Source organism: Callorhinus ursinus, unplaced genomic scaffold (assembly GCF_003265705.2).
Source record: "Callorhinus ursinus isolate GAN/ISIS: 27379988/994484 unplaced genomic scaffold, GSC_fseal_2.0 scaffold112, whole genome shotgun sequence".
Taxonomy (NCBI): domain Eukaryota; kingdom Metazoa; phylum Chordata; class Mammalia; order Carnivora; family Otariidae; genus Callorhinus; species Callorhinus ursinus.
In genome coordinates this window covers 950,875-972,508 of record NW_027397174.1, presented here as the reverse complement: position 1 = coordinate 972,508, position 21,634 = coordinate 950,875, and the positions used below count along the sequence as shown (strand labels likewise).

General features: G+C 38.4%; 1 protein-coding gene across 3 annotated transcripts in view; it reads left to right on the top strand.

Moving 5' to 3' along the window:
• Window positions 1-7,532: 7,532 nt before the first annotated feature.
• The window catches only part of TMLHE (trimethyllysine hydroxylase, epsilon), a 136,104-nt gene continuing 122,002 nt past the window's right edge, over window positions 7,533-21,634 (top strand). For all 3 annotated transcript variants that reach the window (XR_012377144.1, XM_073889665.1, XM_025862874.2), the window contains exon 1: window positions 7,533-7,667. The gene's annotated coding sequence lies outside the window, so the exon portion shown is untranslated. The remainder of the gene's footprint in view (window positions 7,668-21,634) is intronic.

Below are 21,634 nucleotides of genomic sequence, written 5' to 3'. Positions count from 1 at the left end.
GTGTTATCTGCAACTGATGAATTGTTGAACACTACATCTGAAACTAATGATGTACTATGTGTTAGTTAATTGAATTTAAATTAAAAAAATTTAAAAAATAAACAGCTCTCAAAACTCAATGATAAAAAAAAAAGAAACCAATCCAAGCAGAAAATGGGCAAAACACACAAAGAGACATTTCACTGAAGTTAATATACAGATAGCAAATAAGCACATGAAAATTTGCTCAATATCATTAGTCATCAGGAAAAGGCAAATTAAAACCACAATGAGATATCACCATAGACCTATCAGAACAGCTGAAATAAAAAATACTGGCAACAAACACACACATGAAAAAAATGCTCAACATCACTCGGCATCAGGGAAATACAAATCAAAACATCAATGAGATACCACCTCACACCAGTCAGAATGGCTAAAATTAACAGGTCAGGAAACGACAGATGTTGGTGAGGATGCAGAGAAAGGGGAGCCCTCCTACACTGTTGGTGGGAATGCAAGCTGGTATAGCCACTCTGGAAAACAGTATGGAGGTTCCTCAAAAAGTTGAAAATAGAGCTACCCTACAACCCAGCAATTGCACTACTGAGTATTTACCCCAAAGATACAAATGTAGTGATCCGAAGGGGCACGTGCACCCCAATGTTTATCGCAGCAAAGTCCACAATAGCCAAACTATGGAAGGAGCCTAGATGTCCATCAACAGAGGAATGGATAAAGAAGATGTGCTACATATATACATGGAATATTATGCAGCCATCAAAAAAAAAAACACGAAATCTTGCCATTTGCAATGATGTGGATGGAACTAGAAGGTATTATGCCAAGCGAAGTAAGTCAGTCAGAGAAAGACAATTATCATATGATCTCACTGATAGGCGGAATTTGAGAAACAAGGCAGAGGATCATGGGGGAAGAGAGGAAAAAATGAAACTGGATGAAACCAGAGAGGGAGACGAACCATAAGAGACTCTTAATCTCAGGAAACAAACGAAGGGTTGCTGGAGTGAGGGGGGTGGGAGGGATGGGGTGGCTGGGAGATGGACATTGGAGAGGGTATGTGCTATGGTGAGCGCTGTGAATTGTTTAAGACTGATGAATCTCAGACCTATACCCCTGAAACAAATATTACATTATATGTTAATAAAAAATAAAAAATATTGATTGATCAAGGCAAAAAAAAAAGTAATCTTGGGGCCCCTGGGTGGCCCAGTTGGTTAAATGTCCAACTCTTGGTTCCGGCTCACATCATGATCTCAAGATCATGAGATCAAGCCCCTTGACAGGCTCCAAGCTCAGCGAGGAGTCTGCTAAAGTTTCTGTCTCCCTCTTCCTCTACCCCTCCCTGTGCTTGCTCTCTCTTGCTCTCTTTCTCTCTCTAGAATAAATAAATAAATCTTAAAAGAAAAAAGTAATGTTGTGGGGCTATGTAGAAGGAAGCTGAGGCCTCGCTTATATAATTCCTTCCTTAGGAAACTTCTTTAATTAAGCCTCATAGAAGCATACCTCATTTAATTGCATTTTGCAGATATTGTGCTGCTGTTGTTTTTTTTTTAAATAAACTAAAGGTTAGTGGCAAAAAAAAAAATACTGGCAACACAAAATGTTGGAAAGGTTGCATACAAAATGGATCTCTCATACATTGCTGGTGAGAATGTAAAATGTTTCAGCCACACTGGAAAACACTTTGGTAGTTTCTTAAAATATTAAACATGTAACTACCATATAATCCAGCAATTATACTCCTGGGCATTTAGCCCAGAATAATTAAAACTTGCGTTTACACAAAAACCTGTACATGAATGTTCATAGCAACTTTATTAACAGTAGAAAAATACTGGAAACAGCCCAAATGTTCTTTGATGGGTTAATGGGTGAACAAACTAAATAAATAATAATAATAATAAATGACCATATATGTGTAGGTGTATTACTGGATTCTAATCTGTTCCATTGACTTGTTTCTTACTCCAATATCACACTGTTTTGGTAAGTGTAGCTTTACAGTAAGTCTTGAAACCAAGAAGTCTAAGTTCTATAGCCTTTTCCCTATTTTTAAAGATTTTCTGGAAACCCCAAGATATATGTTTACCATCCAACATCTGCACAGTTTTGTCTTCTCTAATGCCTTGTTCCACAGATTTCAGCTGCTTAGCTACTCTGAACTCTGATCTTTGCCTCCTGAGTTTAGTGAGACTGCCAAGCTCATCTGGGAATCTAGCTCTCTATGTTGGGGTCAGAAAATTGACACCAGGCAAAGAATGGGGTGATCCTGGGGGGCTTACCTTGTGAGTTTCTCTTCTACTGTAGATCACAGTTGTGTGCTGACTATTGTTCAATACCTGTAAACTGTTTCCTTGCATATTTTATGAGGTGTAATGATTTTTGTAACAGCACGAGTGCCAGTCTAGTGCCATTAACAATACACATTTATTCAACTTTTTTTTTTTTTGCTTAAATCATGCAGATTCAGCTTCTGTTGCATGTAACTAAGAGCCCTGACTGATGCAAGCTGTTACTTTATGTCAGGCTCCTGATAGTGTGCTTAGCTTTTATTATGTGATTTAATCTTCATTTAGAGAACTCCTTCCTTGTAGAAATCAAAGCAATGGGGAAGAGACAATTTTCTCTAACACTGGTAAAAAAGGTAAGCAGGTTTCAGTGAGAAAAGTATTCTAGATGTATGAAGCATGTAAATGCACAAGAGAGTGAACATGACAAGAAATAAAGGTGAAATCTTTGGCATTGTCAAGGGAATAGTTCTGAGACCTTCATAAATTCTCCTAATCCAATAAAACCACTATACCATAGAATTTCCTCCATAAAATGCAGTAAAATACAATTGTTTATACAGTACACAATCCTATAGGATTGTCTTAAATGCCTTTCCCATGCCTATTAACATGGGTACCACTAGGATAACCAACCTTCCCAGTTTAACCTAGAGTATCTCAGTTTTAGCAAAGTCTCACAATCCCAAGGAATCTCTCAGTCTCATGCAAACTGGGATGGTCGGTCACCCTTTATTATAATGTGGCATCACTCACTTAGCTACAATTAACTGGCCCTGGATGGACACCAGACTTAAACTTCAATGACAAATCCTTCTCCCAGATGTATGGATATGGGACCATAGTGTGTATGGCAGGAACCTTACAGATCTTCTTTCAAGAGAAACCCTACTGTGAGCAGTGAAGTCAGACAATAGCCTCCAGGTATAGCACTTTTTGGATATTTTTGTATCGTTTGATCCAAGGCCATTCCCATCCTAGGCATCTCCAGGCAATTTCTGAGCACAAAAGGGATACTAGGGCCATTTATGCCCAATATGGGATTCTTATAATTAGCAATTTTTGCTCTAGAGTTCCCAGTAGGGCTGGCTGCGACTTCCATAGAGTTGCACTGCAAGCTGAGGCATTTCCTACCCATTTCTCCTTAATTTCTTCTCCTTTAACAATGTGAGACCTGTACTGTGGTCTGAATTCTATCCCTGCCTACTCCTGCTCTTCCTCTTTATCTTCTTAATCATTACCCACAATAGATCTCTGGACTTGTAACTCCATCTTGGCATCTGCTTTTCAGAGGACCCAATGTGGCATAGTGTCTCTCTCCAGTGGTTGAAGCTGTAAGATGAAAATTTAGGAAGGTGTCAATAACCATACTTCCTATTGCATGGACTTGAGAAACAAAGGAAGCTTTTAAAGGAGGTTGGGGGGAGGAGAGAGAGAGAAAGAGAGATGGAGAAAGAGCAAGAGCAAGCACAAACGTACAGGGAGAATACAGATAAAAGAATGACAGAGCCATAATGGCATTTGAATACTTGGTTTTGACCATTTTTGAGGCCTAACTGTACCTTGCCCTTTCCAAATTTTGATTGTTCCACTCCTTAAATTTGGTGAGACACACCATTATCTTTCCACAAACTTCTCTCTTTCACTTAAATGAGTTTCAGGTAAGTTTTTGTCCCTTTCAACTAATGAAATACCTCTTCACTGCAAAAATTATTGTATAGGCTACTGAGTTTGTGCTGAGTCATATTTCTGTTTACTCAGAAATGTTCATACCTTGTTCATATCTTCTGACACAAATTAATATACTTTTCAGTTTTTACCAAATTTTCGTCCATTAGTAGATGAGGAGAATTTTTCACGGCCTAGATGATTTTTTGAGTTTTAGCATTTATTTATTTCTGTATATAGTATATAGAATTGTTGTCATAGACCAAAGCCTCAGCCAAATTCAACATTGCACTATGCCCAGAATATTTATTTTCTGAATAAAAGTCACTTTTAGTTACATAATAAAGGTTACTTTTAATATGAATCTTTTTTTCTTTCTTTTCTTAATTATTTTTAACCTTTTCAAGGATCACTAGTAGCTGGTTCTTTTAAGGGCCACTTTGATAAATCAAAATTCAAAATCGCAATATACAATTTGAATCACTTTTCAAACTCTTAAGGTTATGAACAGATTTGGAGAGCATGAAAGCTTCATTAAGATGCTGATAAAACTAAGATATAGATGTTGGCCAAAGATGAGAGCTCCTACACATCAGTCTTATATAATAGTCCATGCAAGAACGGTGCTAATTTGGTCTAGGGCAGGGTTGTCAACTTACAGTCCACAGGTCAAATTCTACCTCTTGCCTATTTTTGTAAGTAAAGTTTAATGGAATACATTCACACTCATAATTTAAGCGTTGTCTGTGGCTGCTTTTGCTCAATGAAGATAGAATCAAGTAGTGAAAGACAGAGACTATATGTGTCCCACAAAGCCTAAAATATTTACTATCTAACCCTTCACAGAAAAAACTTGCCAACCCTCATCGCAGGTGGAGACAAATAGATGAGCAGATTATATTTTTGGAAGCAGAGCAGGAACAAGCTTGGTGTATTCTGGGAACATAAGGAAGGCCCGTGTGGCTAAAACATAAAAAGACCCAGATACTACCTTTTTTTTTTTAGCATATTTGTACCTATTGATTTTTATTCAGACATTAATTAACTCATTCAACAAATGTTCTTTAAGTTCCCACTCTGTGCTAGACAGTGTTAGCTACTTCACACACACAAGCACATACAAATTGTAATAAGGGAAATCAACAAACAATTGTAACAGGATAGTAAGTGCTAACTACAAATGCAATTGATGCCAAGTGGAGGAAATTAACTTTTGTTTCACCACCCATTCAATATTTATCTGATTTTCCATGGTACCTTCCTCCAATTGTACCTGAACCACATCCTATCTGGTTGGTCATACCTCCCTTCCTTTAGTTACTTAAATGCATCATTATATTAATAATCATAGTCATAGCAGCCAATACTCATTGAGCATTTACTGTGTGTCAGACATGGCTAGGTACTTTATACACATTGTCTCATTTAATCATCACAACCCTATAATATAGATATTATTATTATGCCCATTTGTGGGCATAATAATTGAGGGTCAGAGAGGTAAAGTCCTTTGCCCAAAGTCTCATGTGTGTCTCACAAAGTAGCACTTAGGACATTTATTTTCTTCCTCATCTACTCTGGCTTGCTGCTGATGCCTAATGTTACGATCATCGCTGCTTGATGGTATCACCTACCAAAGGCACCACTATCACTGCCAATACCAACCCAAGTCTTCCGTCTAGAGCATTCCAGTTTGACTCCAGGGCATTGTCTCTTGAAGCTCTTAGTGTTGTTTTTCATAGACACCACATATCCGGGAACAATGAACATATTTTGTGAAAGAGTTCTTTGTAGTTTTTACTTGTGCTTTCATTATAGTTCCTTTCTTCAGGTTTGGAGCCAGATTACCTAGGTTTGAATCTTAGCTCTGAAACTTAACTGCTCTGTGACCTTGGTAAAATTGCTTAACTTATCTGTGCCCCAATTTCCTTACCCTTAAAGTAGGGATAATAATATTAACTACCTTAAGTGTTTGTTATAGAACACTTACCCCAGCATTTGGCATATAAGGCAGGTTTAATAAATGTTAGTTATTATTACTAAGGCAACCGGCTTCTTTTTCCAACCCTTAACAGGCTTTATCTATCAACCTCTTGCCTCTTTCTGGATACTTTCTATCTGTTGATTTCACTTTACCTTTATTGACCTTATTCACTCTAATTGCTACTATCATGCTCCTAGGACCTTTGATCATGTTCCTTCTGTCTGGAATGTTCCTTTTCCTGTGTGCCTGGCCAATTACTCTAAGTTCTTTAAGTTCCTTAAGGGCATGGACTGTATCTGCTTTTTGTTTACCATTTTATACCCAGAGTTTAATACAGCACCTGATGTACAGTAGGCATTCATTAATATTTGCATGAATACCAGCCTGAGTCTAGAATCTCACCTTATTCAGTTATTCCTCTGTATATTAATTCACATCCTAGCTATAGCCTTTTTTCTGTCTAATCACTGGTTCTAGACAATTTTCAACAAATATTCACTAAATACATACTATATGTTAGGGTCTGTGCTAGGGTCTTGGAAAATAAATTTGAAAAATGCAAATTTTTTTCTGGTCTCAAGAGACCACTTGTTCATTGAAGGACATAGGCACGCAAAGGGAGAAGTTATAATCCAGAATGATAATTGCTACACTGGGGGCCTGTACTGGATCCATTGGGCATACTGAACCCATGGAAAAGAATAGAAATTTATCTTGGAAAACAGAGAATGATTCACAGAGCAGCTACTATCGAAAGTGAGTCAAAATAATGAGTAGCAGTTTTGCAAAAGAACAAGTAGGGGTAGAGCATATGACAGAAAGAATTCCAAGGCAAAAGTATGAAGACATTTGCTTGTTTTGTTGATCCTGACTTCTACAGACCGTTTCCTTTATCATCACCGTCTGACATTAGGCCAATTATTTTTCATCTCTAATAACTGCAATACTGCTGTTTCCCATTTTTCAATGTCTGTACATTTGTTTGTTCTTCCTCTAGATTTTTTTCTCCCTCTATCCTGGATTTCCGTTGTATTTTTTGGTCCTTTTTGTAATATGTGTTGTTCTTGAATTTTTACATGCATAGGATGTGCATTCCTAATGACTCGTTCCCTTCTAGTAATGTTCACTGTTTTAAGCACTGTATGTGGACTCTGGATTCAAATAGCTCAAATGAATTGGGGGGAGTCCAGCAGTGAGTAGTATGTGACTTAAGTTCAAGAAAGTGGTGCAAGGAAGTGGAAGAATTTTTGTTCCAGAAAACCTCAATAAGCACTTATAACTAGGTTTGTTCCAGAAAACCTCAATAAGCAACCTCGTAAGGGGGAAGACTCCGGAGGAGCGCTGAGAAGGCAAACAAGGAGACCCAGGTGTCACACGCAGTGTATTTGTATGGGTCCGTCTATTTTCCTCTCCGTGCCTGTGGCTCCAAATCTGTTAAACGAAGGCAAGGAGCACCCCATCGCGACCCTTCTGAATCAGAGGTTCTAGCACGCCCCCGCAGCGGCCTCGGTCCAGGGCGCACAAGGCGCCCACCGCACAGGGCCGGAAGAAGTGGGGCGGGGCCTCTAGGCTGCTGGGCCCGAACGGACTGGGGGAGGGGAGCCCGGGGCCGATAGTCTCTGGGAAAAAGCAAAAGGCGGGCGCGAGACTGCCTCCCAAGGCTCTCTTTGCTTACAGTTCCTCCCGTTTTGCTGAGTTGGGAGTCGCGACCTCCAGCACAGGTGGGTCCAGTCCCATGGATCGGGAAGGGGGGCCTTTGGTGGGTGCGGTGGTTGGGTTTGCCCAGACGCTCGCTTTAAGGCCTGGCGCGGGGGCGAGGGGGACGGCTCCCACCGCGTCTGCTCAGCCCCAGGGCGGTGGTACTTACCCTAACCCCTGTAGAGGAGAAGGCCACTCGTGCCTTGCCGCAGGGCTGTCGTCACGCCTTATGCCAGTTGCGCGAAGTCGGCCTGGAGATCAGTGCAGGGCCAGATGGGCCTATAGCGCTCGGGAAGACCCGGAGGAGCTGGAGCAAGCTCGCGTTGGGACTGACGCCCAGCGTACATTGTTTCAAACTCGATCGGACTTCCCCGCCCTGGGTCCGTCACTGACTTGGTATCTAGCTTTTCAGAGAGTGGCTAACCTGTTCAAGCTACACTGCTTGGCGGTGGAGTGGAAGGTGGAACTCGGCTGTCCGCAAGACCTTGCAGCACTGTCTTTCGTTATAATATCCACTAGTGTTCTCTGCCCAGATTTTACCCTTTGTCTGCCCCTCCTGAGCAAGAATGCCTAGCAAGAGTCGGGAGTAACCGGGCAGGGCATTGGAAAAGTTAGTCGAGGAAGTGCTCTCCATTACTAAAACAACTCTGAAAAACCTTTTAAACATTTTTAACTACTAACTGACCTGAAAGCTAGAAAAAAACGTTCATTCATTCAGTGCCTTAGTTGAATGTCAGCTCTGAAGAATGCTTTTGTGAATGCTTTACTGTTAAAGATTTTAACCAGACGATTGACCAAAACATTATGTGTTGAATGAACATAGTACACTGCCCAGCAAAAGTCTCATCATAAAAGACTTGGGTAATTTAACTGTTAACCAATCGCTGAAAGAAAAACTTCAGCTTTCATATGTAGGAACACTTGCATAATCCATTCCCAATAGCACTTTTAAACAGTTTCTTCTTAGCTGGTATTGCCCTTTCAGGAAGCACTATAGTAAAAATTACATACAGTTTATTTTACACTAACTATAAAGACAAAGACTTATCCACACTATGGACCAACATCGTGTCATTCCAATTTCATCTCATTATGGAACTGCTTACAGTGGTAATGGCAACCCTATATTATGCACTGTAATCTTCACAACCATGAGAGGTGAATGTGTTTGTCATCAGACTTAAAGGGATTATACTCTACCCTGGTAACTAGTATGATGAAGGGAATCTTTGAGGGGTTCGTTGAGTCCAGGGGGCTTCCTTTGCATGCCGCATGTCATTCTTATTTCTGGGAAATCTGCACTGGGACAGATCACTTCCTGGTTTTGGTATCTGTACCAGAAACCGCAAGCAGTTCTGTATCTCTGCTTGTCAGCCTTGGGAGAAGCAATAAAATAGCCAAACTAACACTTGGTGTCTGTACAGTGTTTCTGGCAGTTGTATTTTTTGCCTGCCAGGATGAGGGTGGGGGGAGGGCTGGATTAATAAACCTCTTTGGTATGAAGAGTCTCTTTGTGACTGAAGCCAAAGTGAACATAGATCCACCAGTTGGGTGCCCATTGTGACCCTGTTTCTACAACACCAAACGTCCTCTGTGCTCACATGGGCTGGCTGTACAATCTGCCACTCTGCCCTCATGTAAAGAATTTACAGGATAAGAGGCTCTTGGCAAAACGCGGTCTGTGCCACACCTGCAGGTTCTAGGCAAGGACTGCCTGATAGGAAGGTGGATGTTCTTCTGGACATGGGACCTGGTGATTTCCCAAACAGTTGATAAAGTGAGAGGGAAATTGTGATAGACTTCTGCTGAGCCGACCTTGAGGGTGAGTTTAGGACTGGCTGTTTGGCAGGCACCGGTGAATGCTTTGTTTGGCTGTATTTCTACTCTATTCATTTATTCTTTCACTCCAAAGACAATCAATGAATGCTTACTCTGTGCCAGCATGCTGATCCACTCACTGAGATTAGCAGCAAAGGAAGACAGTAAGTTTGGGAGGAGAACAGGAATTCCACTTTAAGCATGCTAAGTCGGAGCCATCTTCTCTCTTCCGGATTCCCAATATAGAATCAACTCAAAATCTTGCCACTTCTGCTTCCTGAATATTTTTAAACCTATCCACTTCTCTTTGCCCCCATTGCTACTCCAAATTTTGAGCCAGCAGCATTGTTTTTTATTCATTTATTTAAAATTTTTTATTTATCATTGAAGTGTAATTGATATACAGTGTTATGTTCCTTTCAAGCGTACAACATATTGATTCGACAGTTCTATACTTCACTCAGTACTCGGCAAGATAAGTGGAGTCACCATCTGTCAACACACAATGGTATTAAACTAGTATTGACTATATTCCCTATGCTGCACTTTTCAGCTCCGTGGCTTACTTATTTAGTCACTTAAAAAACTTTTTTATTTTAAAAGATCCAAATCATTGCTTGACCCTCAGCCCTCATGGGAAAACCAACACTCCTATCATCACCACAGCAACAACAACATACAACAGCCCAATGAACTCTCTATGATCCTTGATAGGTTGTGAAAAAGATGCACTTTCTCTTTTCTTTTCTTTTCTCTACTGCCCAGAGTGTCTTTAAAATTTCTTGTATTGAGACAACATGGATGGACCTAGAGCGTATGGTGTTAAGTGAAATAAGTCTGACAGAGAAAAACAAGGACCATATAATTTCACTTATATGTGGAATCTAAAAAAACAAAACAAAACAAACACAAAAACAAACAGACTGTTAAATGCAGAACAAAGTGGTGGTCGCCAGAGGGAAGGTGGAGGGGGATGGGCAAAATAGGAAAAAAACATTGTATTAAGGTATAATTTACATACCGGAAAATTGACCCATTTTAAGTGTAAACTTCAAGGATTTTTAGTAAACTTATTGAGGTCACAAACATCACTGTAATCCAATTTTTGACATTTCCATCACCTAAATAACATCTCCCTTGCCCATTTGCAGTTAATCCTTATTACTGCCCCTAGCATTGGGCAATGTAATCCTTTTATGTGTCCATGGATTTGCCTATTCTTGGGACATTTCACATAAATGGAATCATACAGTGTGTGGTCTTTTGCAACTTGCTTCTTAGCATGATGTTTTCAAGGTTCATTTATATTGTAGTATGAATCAGTACTTTACTTTTGATGGCTGGATAATGTGCTACTATATGTATATACTACATTTTATTTATTCATTTGTCAGTTTATATACATTTGGTTTATTCCCACCTTTTGGCAGTTGTGCGGAAGGCTGCTCTGGGCATTCAGGCACAAGTTTCGGACATGTTTTCAGTTCTCTTAAGTATATGTCTAGGAATGGAATTGCTGTTCCATCTACTTTGAAAATCTGTTGTTTAGTGTAGCCACCTTTGTTAATTCTCTGAGCTCGATCTTCTGGATACCTTGCTGCATCAGCCCTAGCTGCTTCACCTTGCACTTGGATGTCATGGAAATGGCTTCTTTCCTTCAACCTCATGAACCAAGCTCTACTAGCTTCACACTTCTCCTCTGCAGCCTTTACAGAATTGAAGAGCATTAGGGCCTAGCTCTGGGTTAGGCTTTGGCTTAAGGGAATGTTGTGGCTGGTTTGATCATCTTTCAAGATGACTGCAACTTTCTCTGTCAGCAATAAGGCTGTTTTGCTTTCTTATCATTTGTGTGTTCACTGGAGTGGCACTTGCAATGTCCTTCGAGAACTTTTCCTTTGCCTTCACAACTTGGTATCTGTTTGGCACAAGAGGCATAACTTTCTGCCTATCTCAGCTTTCAACATGCCTTCGTCACGAAGCTCAATCATTTCTAGTTCTTGATTTAAAGTGAGAGACATGCAACTCTTCCTTTCATTTGAGCACTTAGAAGCCATTGTAGGGTTATTAATAAGCCTAATTTCAGTATTGTTGTGTCTCAGGGAGGCCCAAGGTGAGAGAGAGAGATGGGGGAATGGTTGGTCGGTGGAGCAGTCAGAACACACATTTATTGCATTCACTGTCTTCTGTGCATGCAGTTCATGGTGTCCCAAAACAGTTACAGTAGTAACACCAAAGATCATTGATCACAGATCACTGTAAAAAATATAATAATAATGAAAAAGTTTGAACTATTGTGAGTGACACAGACACATGAAGTGAACAAATGCTGTTGGAAAAATGGCACTGTTAGACTTGCTTAATGCAGGGTTTGCCACAAACCTTCAATTTGTTTTTAAAAAAATGCAGTATCTTTGAAGCACAATAAAGAGAAGTGCAATAAAATGCCTATGCCTGTATTGGTGGGTTTGGTTTGCTAACATTTTGTTGAGGAATTTTTCATCTATATTCATTCGAGACATTGCATGGTAGTGCAATTTCTTCCCTTAAGATGTATTTGTCTTGATGTAAGATACCAGTCTCATAGAAAGAGTTGAGAAGAGTTTCTTTTGTTAGATGTGTATTTTACACGTTTCTGCTTATTATGTCATTCTGATGAATTGACCCTTCTTCTATCGTTATGAAATATCCTTCTTTTTCTAAGCATAACTACTCCAACTCTTTTATGGTTGTCATTTGCATTGTATACATCTTTTTCACCCTTTTATTCTTTCAACCTATTTATTTCTTCACATCTAAACTGGGTAAAATGTAGATGGCGTATACTTGGATTCTGTTATTTTATCCAGTCTCACAGTCTTTGTCTTTTGATTGGACTGTTTGATCTATTTATATTTATCATAATTAAAATTACTGTAATTAAGTTAACTTACTGTGATTGAACTTTTGATGTTTTTTACTGTAATTTCTGGAGTTATTTTTTATTAACTACCCTGGGAATTACGATATGGATGTCAACGTAATATAATCTACTTTAGATTAATAATCATTTAATTCCAGTAACACAGGGAAGCTTTGCTCCTCCATCCTTTGTCCTGTTAATGTAATATGATTTACATCTTAATATATTCCAAGCCCAACAATATAGTTTTTAAATTATTGTTTTATGTAGTTGCTCTTTAAAAGAAAAAAGAAAAAATGATGTATATTCTCTTTTATGTTTACTTGCATAAATACCTTTACTAGTGCTTTTTATTTCTTCATGTGGATTCAAGTCAGCAACTGGTATTTCTTTTTAGACTAAGGGCTTCCTTTAGTATTTTTTATAAGATAGGTCTGCTAGCAATGAATTCTCTGTCTTTGTGCGTAGTGGAATTTCTTTATTTTACCTTAATTTTTGATGGATAGTTGCTGGATATAGAATTCTTGGTTGGCAGGGCTTTCTTTTTCTTTTAGCATTTTGCATAAGCCATTCTACTGCCGTCTGGCCTTCCCTGCATTATGTAGCCTCTGATGCCTCTACTCAATTTTGTTGTTGTTGTTATTCTTTCTTTTTTATTTTTTTATTTTTTTTACTTTAAAGACTAGCTTCCTTGGGGTCAATTAGACAAATATATATTAATGGTCAGCCAAAAGTTATTCAATGTTGTGTTTAAACTCCTTGTGTCAGGGAACGTTTAAGTCACTTTCTTAGAGAAAACATAAAGTTGGATCTTTGTTTTTTAAGTTCATACTGACAATCTTTTTTTTAATTGGTATATTTAGGCCATTCATATATAAAGTGACTATTGATATTTTTAGATTAATATTTACCATTTTTGTTAATATGTCCATATGTTACATTTCCTTTGTTCTCCCTCTTTTTCTGCCTTAATTGTGCGTTTTATATGATTCCATTTTATCTCCTTTCTTAAAATTTCATTACACTTTTTTAAGTTTTCTTTAGTGCTTGCCCAGAGTTTGTGATATATGTATTTTTCACTAATCTGAGCCCACCTCCAAATAAGACTATTCTGCCTCACATGTGGTGCACAAACCTTATAACAGAATATTCCCAATTCTTTCCTCTAATCCCCTATGATTTTTCTTCCAGTCATTAAATTTTTTTATATGTTGTAATTACCCACCACATTGTTACTTTTATTACTTAAAACTATTATTTTTTAGAACAATTAAGAATAAGAACACTTAAAATGGGGCGCCTGGGTGGCTCAGTTGGTTGGGCGACTGCCTTCGGCTCAGGTCATGATCCTGGAGTCCCGGGATCGAGTCCCGCATCGGGCTCCCTGCTCAGCGGGGAGTCTGCTTCTCCCTCTGACCCTCTGACCCTCTTCCCTCTCGTGCTATCTCTCATTCTCTCTCTCTCAAATAAATAAATAAAATCTTTAAAAAAAAAAGAACACTTAAAATATTTTTTACCTTTATTCCTTTTCTGATGCCCTTCTCCTCTGGAGACCCAAGTTTCTGATACATATCATTTTCTTCTCCCTGAAAAGCTTCATTTAATATTTATTGCAGGAGATAACTGCTGGTGATTGGATTCCCTCAGTTTTTGTTTGTCTGAGAAAATCTTTCATTCTCCTATACTTTTTAAAATTTCTTTTTATTTTTTCATCAGTTTCAGAGGTAGAATTTAGTGATTCATCAGTTGCATATAACACCCAGTGCTCATTACATCAACTGCCCTCCTTAATGCCCATCACCCAGTTACCCCATCCCCCTACCCACCTCCCCTCCAGCAAACCTCACTTTGTTTCCTAGAGTTCAGCATCTCTTATGGTTTGCCTCCCTCTCTGATTTCATCTTATTTTATTTTTCTTTCCCTTCCCCTGTGTTCATCTGTTTTGTTTCTTAAATTCCACATATGAGTGAAATCATATGGTATTTGTCTCTCTGACTGACTTACTTCACTTAGCATAATACCCTCTAGTTCCATCCATGTCATTGCAAATGACAAGATTTCGTTTTTTGATGGCTGAGTAATATTCCATTGTATATACATACCACATCTTCTTTATCCATTCATCTGTCAGTGGACATCTGGGCTCCTTCCATAGTTTGGCTTTTGTGGACATTGCTGCTATAGACATTGGGGTGCAGGTGCCCCTTCAGATCTCTATGTTTGTATCCTTTAGGGTAAATACCTAGTAGTGCAGTTGCTGGGTCATAGGGTAGCTCTATTTTTAACTTTTTGAGGAACCTCCATACTGTTTTCCAGAGTGGTTGTACCAGCTTGCATTCCCACCAACAGTGTAAGAGGGTTCCCCTTTCTCCACATCCTCACCAACATTTGTTGTTTCCTGACTTGTTAATTTTAGCCATTCTGACTGGTGTGAGGCGGTATCTCATTGTGGCTTTGATTTGTATTTCCCTCATGCCTGGGAATGTTGAGCATCTTTTCATGTGTCTGTTGGCCGTTTGGATGTCTTTGGAGAAATGTCTATTCATGTCTTCTGCCCATTTCTTGACTGGATTTTTTTGGGGGGGTGTTGAGTTTGATAAGTTCTTTATCGGCTTTGTGTACTAGCCCTTTATCTGGTAAGACATTTGCAAATATCTTCTCCCACTCTATAGGTTGCCTTTCAGTTTTGTTGGCTGTTTCCTTTGCTGTGCAGAAGCTTTTTATTTTGACAAAGTCCCAATAATTCCTTTTGGCTTTTGTTTCTCTTCCCTTTGGAGATGTGTCTAGCAAGAAGTTGATGTAGCCAAGATCAAAAAGGTTGCTGCCTGTGTTATCTTCTAGGATTTTGATGAATTCCTGTCTCACATTTAGGTCTTTCATCCATTTTGAGTTTATTTTTGTGTGTGGTGTAAGAAAGTGGTCCAGTTTCATTCTTCTGCATGTGGCTGTCCAATTTTCCCAACACCACTTGTTGAAGAGACTGTCTTTTTTCCATTGGATATTCTTTCCTGCTTTGTGAAAGATTAGTTGACCATAGAGTTGAGGGTCCATAACTAGGTTCTCTATTCTGTTCTATTGATCTATGTGTCTGTTCTTGTGCCAATACCATATTTTCTTGATGATTACAGCTTTGTAATACAGCTGAAGTCCAGAATTGTGATGCTGCCAGTTTTGGTTTTCTTTTTCAACATTCCTGTGGCTATACAAGGTCTTTTCTGGTTCCATACAAATTTTAGGTTTGTTTGTTCCAGCTCTTTGAAAAATGCTGATGGCATTTTGATAGGGATTTCATTGAATGTGTAGATTACTTTAGATAGCATAGACATTTTGACAATATTTGTTCTTCCAGTCCATGAGCATGGAATGTTTTTTCATTTCCTCGTGTCTTCCTCAGTTTCTTTCATAAGTGTTCTATAGTTTTTCAGAGTACAGATCCTTTACCTCTTTGGTTAGGTTTATTCTTAGGTATCTTATGGTTTTTGGTGCAATTGTAAATGGGACTGATTCCTTGATTTCTCTTTCTTCTGCTTCATTGTTAGTGTATAGAAATGTAACTGATTTCGGTGCACTGATTTTATATCCTGCAATTTTGCTGAACTCCTATATCAGTTCTAGCAATTTTGGGGTGGAGTCTTTGGGTTTTCTACATAGAGTATCATGTCATCTGCAAAGAGTGAAAGTTTCACTTCTTTGCCGACTTGGATGCCTTTTATTTCTTTTTGTTGTCTGATTGCTGAGACTAGGAGTCTAGTACTATGTTGAACAACAGTGGTGAGAGTGGACATCCCTGTCATGCTCCCTGACCTTAGGGGAAAAGCTCTCAATTTTTCCCCACTGAGAATGATATTCACTGTGGGTTTTTCATATTTGGCTTTTATGATATTGAGGTATGTTCCTTCTATCCCTGCACTGCAGAGAGGTTTTATCAAGAAAGGATGCTATATTTTGTCAAATGCTTTTTCTGCATCTATTGAGAGGGTCATATGGTTCTTGTCCTTTCTTTTATTAACGTGGTGTATCACACTGATTGACTTGTGGATGTTGAACCACACTTGCAGCCCAGGAATAAATCCCACTCGGTTGTGGTGAATAATCCTTTTAATGTACTATTGGATCCTATTAGCGAGTATCTTGGCGAGCATTTTTGCATCCATGTTCATCAGGGATATTTCTCTTTAATTCTCCTTTTTGGTCAGGTCTTTGGTTTTGGGATCAAGGTAGTGTTGGCCTCATAGAATGAGTTTGGAAGTTTTCCTACCATTTCAGTTTTTTGAAACAGCTTCAGAAGAAAAGGTATTAATTCTTCTTTTTAAATGTTTGGTAGAATTCCCCTGGGAAGCCATCTGGCCCTGGGCTTTTGTTTGTTGGGAGATTTTTGATTACTCATTCAGTTTCTTTGCTGATTATGGGTCTGTTCAGCTTTTTTATTTCTTCCTGTTTCAGTTTTGGCAGTTTATATGTCTCTAGGAATGCATCCATTTCTTCCAGATTGCCTAATCTGTTGGCATATAGTTACTCATAATATGTTCTTATAATTGTTTGTATTTCTTCAGTATTGGTTGTGATCTCTCCTCTTTCATTCATGATTTTATCTATTTGGGTCCTTTCTCTTCTTTTTGATAAGTCTGGCTAGGGGTTTATTGATCTTATTAATTCTTTTAAGGAACCGGCTCCAGTTTCATTGATCTGTTCTACTGGTTTGTTGTGTTTCTTTGTGTATGGTTTTTTGTTGTTGTTGTTTGTTTTGTTTTTTTACTTCTGTGTCATTGATTTCTGCTCTATTCTGTATTATTTCTTTTCTCCTGCTGGATTTATGCTTTATTTGCTATTCTTTTTCCAGATCCTTTAGATGTAAGGTTAGGTTGTGTATTTGAGACTTTTCTTGGTTTTTGAAGAAGGCCTGTATTGCTGTATACTTCCCTCTTAGGACTGCCTTTGCTGCATCCCAAAGGTTTTGAACTGTTGTGTTTTCATTTTCATTTGCATCCATGTATTTTTTAAATTCTTTTTTTATTTCCTGGTTGACCCATTCATTCTTTAGTAGGAATCTCTTTAATCTCCATGTATTTGTGGTCCTTCCAAATTTTTTCTTGTGATTGACTTCCAGTTTTAAAGCATTGTGATCCAAAAAGATGCATGGTATGATCTCAGTCTTTTTGTACCAACTGAGACCTGATTTGTGACCTAGTATGTGATCTGTTCTGGAGAATGTTCCGTGTGCACTCAAGAAGAATGTGTATTCTGCTGCTTTAGGATGAAATGCTCTGAATATATCTGTGAAGTCTATCTAGTCCAGTGTGTCATTCAAAGCCCTTGTTTCCTTATTGATCTTCTGCTTAGATGATCTGTCCATTGCTGTGAGTGGGGTATTAAGGTCCCCTACTCTTATTGTATTTTTGTCAATGAGTTTCTTTAATTTTGTTATTAATTGGTTTATATATTTGGCTGCTCCCATGTTAGGGGCATAAATGTTTATATTTGTTAGACCTTCTTGTTGGATAGACCCTTTTATTAGATATAATGTTCTTTTTCATCTCTAATTACAGTCTTTCATTTAAGATCTAGTTTGTTTGATATGAGGATGGCTACTCCAACTCTCTTTTGATGTCCATTAGCATGATAAATGGTTCTCGACCCCCTCACTTTCAATCTGGAGGTGTCTTTGGGTCTAAAGTGAGTCTCTTGTAAGCAGCGTATCAGTGGATTTTCTTAAATCCATTCTGATACCCTATGTCTTGTGATTGGAGCATTTAGTCCATTTACATTCAGAGTAATTATTGAAAGATATGACTTTAGTGCCATTGTATTACCTGTAAATTTGCTGTTTCTGAATATTGTCTCTGTTCCTTTCTGGTCTTTGTTACTTTTGGGCTCTCTTTCCACTCAAAGGGCCCCTTTTAATATTTCTTGCAGGGCTGGTTTAGTGTTCATGAATCCTTTAGTTATTGTTTGTCTTGGAAACTCTCTTTCTTTCTTCTATTCTGAGTGACAGCCTTGCTGGATAAAGTATTCTTGGGTGTATATTTTTCCCATTTAGTATGTTGAATATATCATGCCAGTCCTTTCTGGCTTGCCAGTTCTCTGTGGATAGGTCTGCTGCCAGCCTTATGTGTCTACCCTTGTAGGTTAGGGACCTCTTCCTATCTCCCAGTGTGCTTTCAGTATTTTATCTTTATCTTTGTAATTTGCAAGTTTCACTATATTATGTTGTGATGTTAACCTATTTTTGTTGATTTTTAAGGGGAATTCTCTGTGCCTCTTGGACTTGAATGCCTGTTTCCTTCCCCAGATTAGGGAAGTTCTCAGCTGTAATTTGTTCAACTAAATCTTTTGCCCCTTTTCCCCACTCTTCTTCTCCTGCAACTCCCATAATACAGTTATTATTTTGCTTTATGGACTCACCGATCTCCCTAAGTCTACCTTCATGATTGTTAAGGAAATGAACATTTATGGATACAATGATGATTCAGATGATTTCAGATGTTTAGATTTGAGGCTAATTCCTGCATTAAGTCATTCTCCCATATCTTCTTTTGTAGGTAGAAGTAAGCAATAGAATAATTTTTAGGATCATTAGATAACAAACTAGGCAGGGAGCTATATGTATTTAATGATTTCCCTGTTAAAATCCACTTCCAAACTATTCTGCTTCATGTTCACACAAGCAATTCTTCAAATAACAAATCTATTCATTTAGAATGAATGGAGTGGATCAATTTAGAATTATTCATAGGCTCAGTTTTCTATATGGGATGAGAAAGGGACAGGAAGAAATTTTGGAGGGTGTTGGACATGTTTATCATCTTATCCTGGGAGTGATGACTTCATGTGTAAAACCCAATCAAACTGCATATTTTAATGATGTGCAGTTTATTATATATCAATTACTCCTTGATAAAGCTGTAATAAAATGTACAAACCTCATCTTCAAATTTTGTTAAATATATATATATATATTTTAAATTTTATTATGTTATGTTAGTCACCATACAATACATCATTAGTTTTTGATGTGCTGATCCATGATCCATTGTTTTCATATAACACCCAGTGCTCCATGCAGTACGTGCCCTCCCTAATACCCATCACCAGGCTAACCCCTCCCCCCCCAAAACCCTGTTTGTTTCTCAGAGTCCATAGTCTCTCATGGTTAAATATATTTAGAGAAGTTCTCTGTAATTCTTATCCTTGCTCTCTAAAGGTAAGGTATTCCCCCACCAGTATTTTTTAATATGATATGCCTATGTATAGATTTTTTTCTTTTTGATATTTATCGTCCTCATTCTCCAAGTTTCCTGGATCTGTGGTTTGGTGTTTGTCAATAATTTTTGAAAACTCTTAGCCATTATTACTTCAAATATTCCTTCAGCTTCTTTCTTTCTTTATTTCCTGCTAATGAGTTTGGGAGGTTTCTCTCTTGAGCTATCTTTACATTCACTGATTCTTTCTTTGGCCATGTCCAGTCTACTGATGAGCCCATAAAAGGCATTCTTTATTTTTGTTACAGTGTTTTTTACTTCTAACATTTCCTTTTGATACTTTTGTAGAATTTCCATCTCTGTTTTCATTTACCAATCTGTTCTTGAATATTGCCTACTTTTTCCATTAGAGCCCTTAACATATTAATCATATCTGTTAATGCAAAACTCTGTCATATCTGAGTCTGGCTCTGATGCCTGTCTTGTATCTTTAGACTGTGTTTTTTTCTTGCCCTTTAATGTGCCTTTTAAATTTTTTGTTGAAAGCCAGGCATAATGTATTGTGTAATAGTACTGACATAAATAGCCTTTAGTATGAGGTTTTGTTTTAATCTGGCTAGGAGTTGGGCTGTGTTTAATGTTTGTGGTAGCTGTAGGTGTCAAAGTCTTCACATTTTACTAGTGTCCTTGATTTTTGTCTCTTTGTCCTTGGTATACCTTAAGGACTACTTACCAGATAGAGTCTGCATCTTGCATATCTTTCATTATAATCCACTCTTATAATACTGAAGTCTGATGGCATGGTGGTATAGGGGATGCATTCTATAATCCCATGATTAAATCTTAGTTTTATAGTGGGCCTGTGGCCCTGGGCTGTGTCCTTAACAGCATTTGATAGCATCTCTCTCTTGGTAAGACAGAAAGGCTTAAGAAGGCCCAAGTGAGAGAAATGCCCTTTCCCCAGATGGAATAAGTCCCTGATAAAGTCTTTTCCCTTGGAGAGCAGGTCTTTGTTATAGAGACAGCTCTGTTTGGAGAATACTCTGTTATGGACAATGCAATGTTTACTCTTCCCCCCCCCTGTCAGAACTATGTGGGAATTGTTTTGGGTCCTATACCATAAGAACCTGGTGTGGGATTCATGGAGGTAAAATCCCATGAAAGTGTGGGTTCCCCCTTAAGACTGTGATCCCAGAAGTTTCTCCCACTCAGGGTAGTCCACACAGCCTCCAGCAATTCATCAAAATTACCATTTAAGTAAATGGAGTTTCTGCTCCAGATAAATAGATCTTGGCTCTGCCTCTCTAGATTTGCCAGTCTCTCCAGATTTTGGAGTGGCAGTTTGCCCTGCAACCTCAGTAGTCTAAGTCCAAAAAGAGCCATTGCTTTTCAATTTGATCAGCTTATTCTTATTGTGAGGATGGGACTGATGACTTCCAAGCTCTTTACATGTGAGAGCTGAAACCAAAAGTCTGATGAGTTTTTTAAACTATGATCTTGTAGCTTATCTGGCTGATTCTCACTTTTAGGGCTGTAAAACCATCTTTTGTAACTTTCTTCAACCTAACCAGAAGTAAAAGCCCTGGGCTTGAGTGGCTTTTAAAAAAAAAATTTGAGTATAGTTGACACACAATGTTACATTAGTTTCAGGTGCGCAGCATAGTGATGCAACATCTCTCTGTACTGCGATGCTCACCACAAGTGTAGCTACCGTGGGTCACCATACAGTGCTATCACAATATCATGCTGTATTCACTGTGCTGTGCCTTTTATTCCCATGACATAGTCATTCCATCACTGGAAGCCTGTATCTCCCCTTCCTCTTCATCCATTTTGCCCATCCCCCACTCCCCTCCCCTCTGGCAACCAGCAGTTTGTGCTCTGTATTTGCAGGTCTGATTCTGATGCTTATTTGTTTGTTTATTCATTTTTATTTTTTAGATTCTACATATAAATGAAATCATATGAAATTTGTCTTTCTCTGTCTGACATTTCATTTACCATAATAACCTCTAGGTCCATCCATGTTGTCCAAATGGCAAAATTTTTATCTTTTTGTGGCTGCATAGTATTT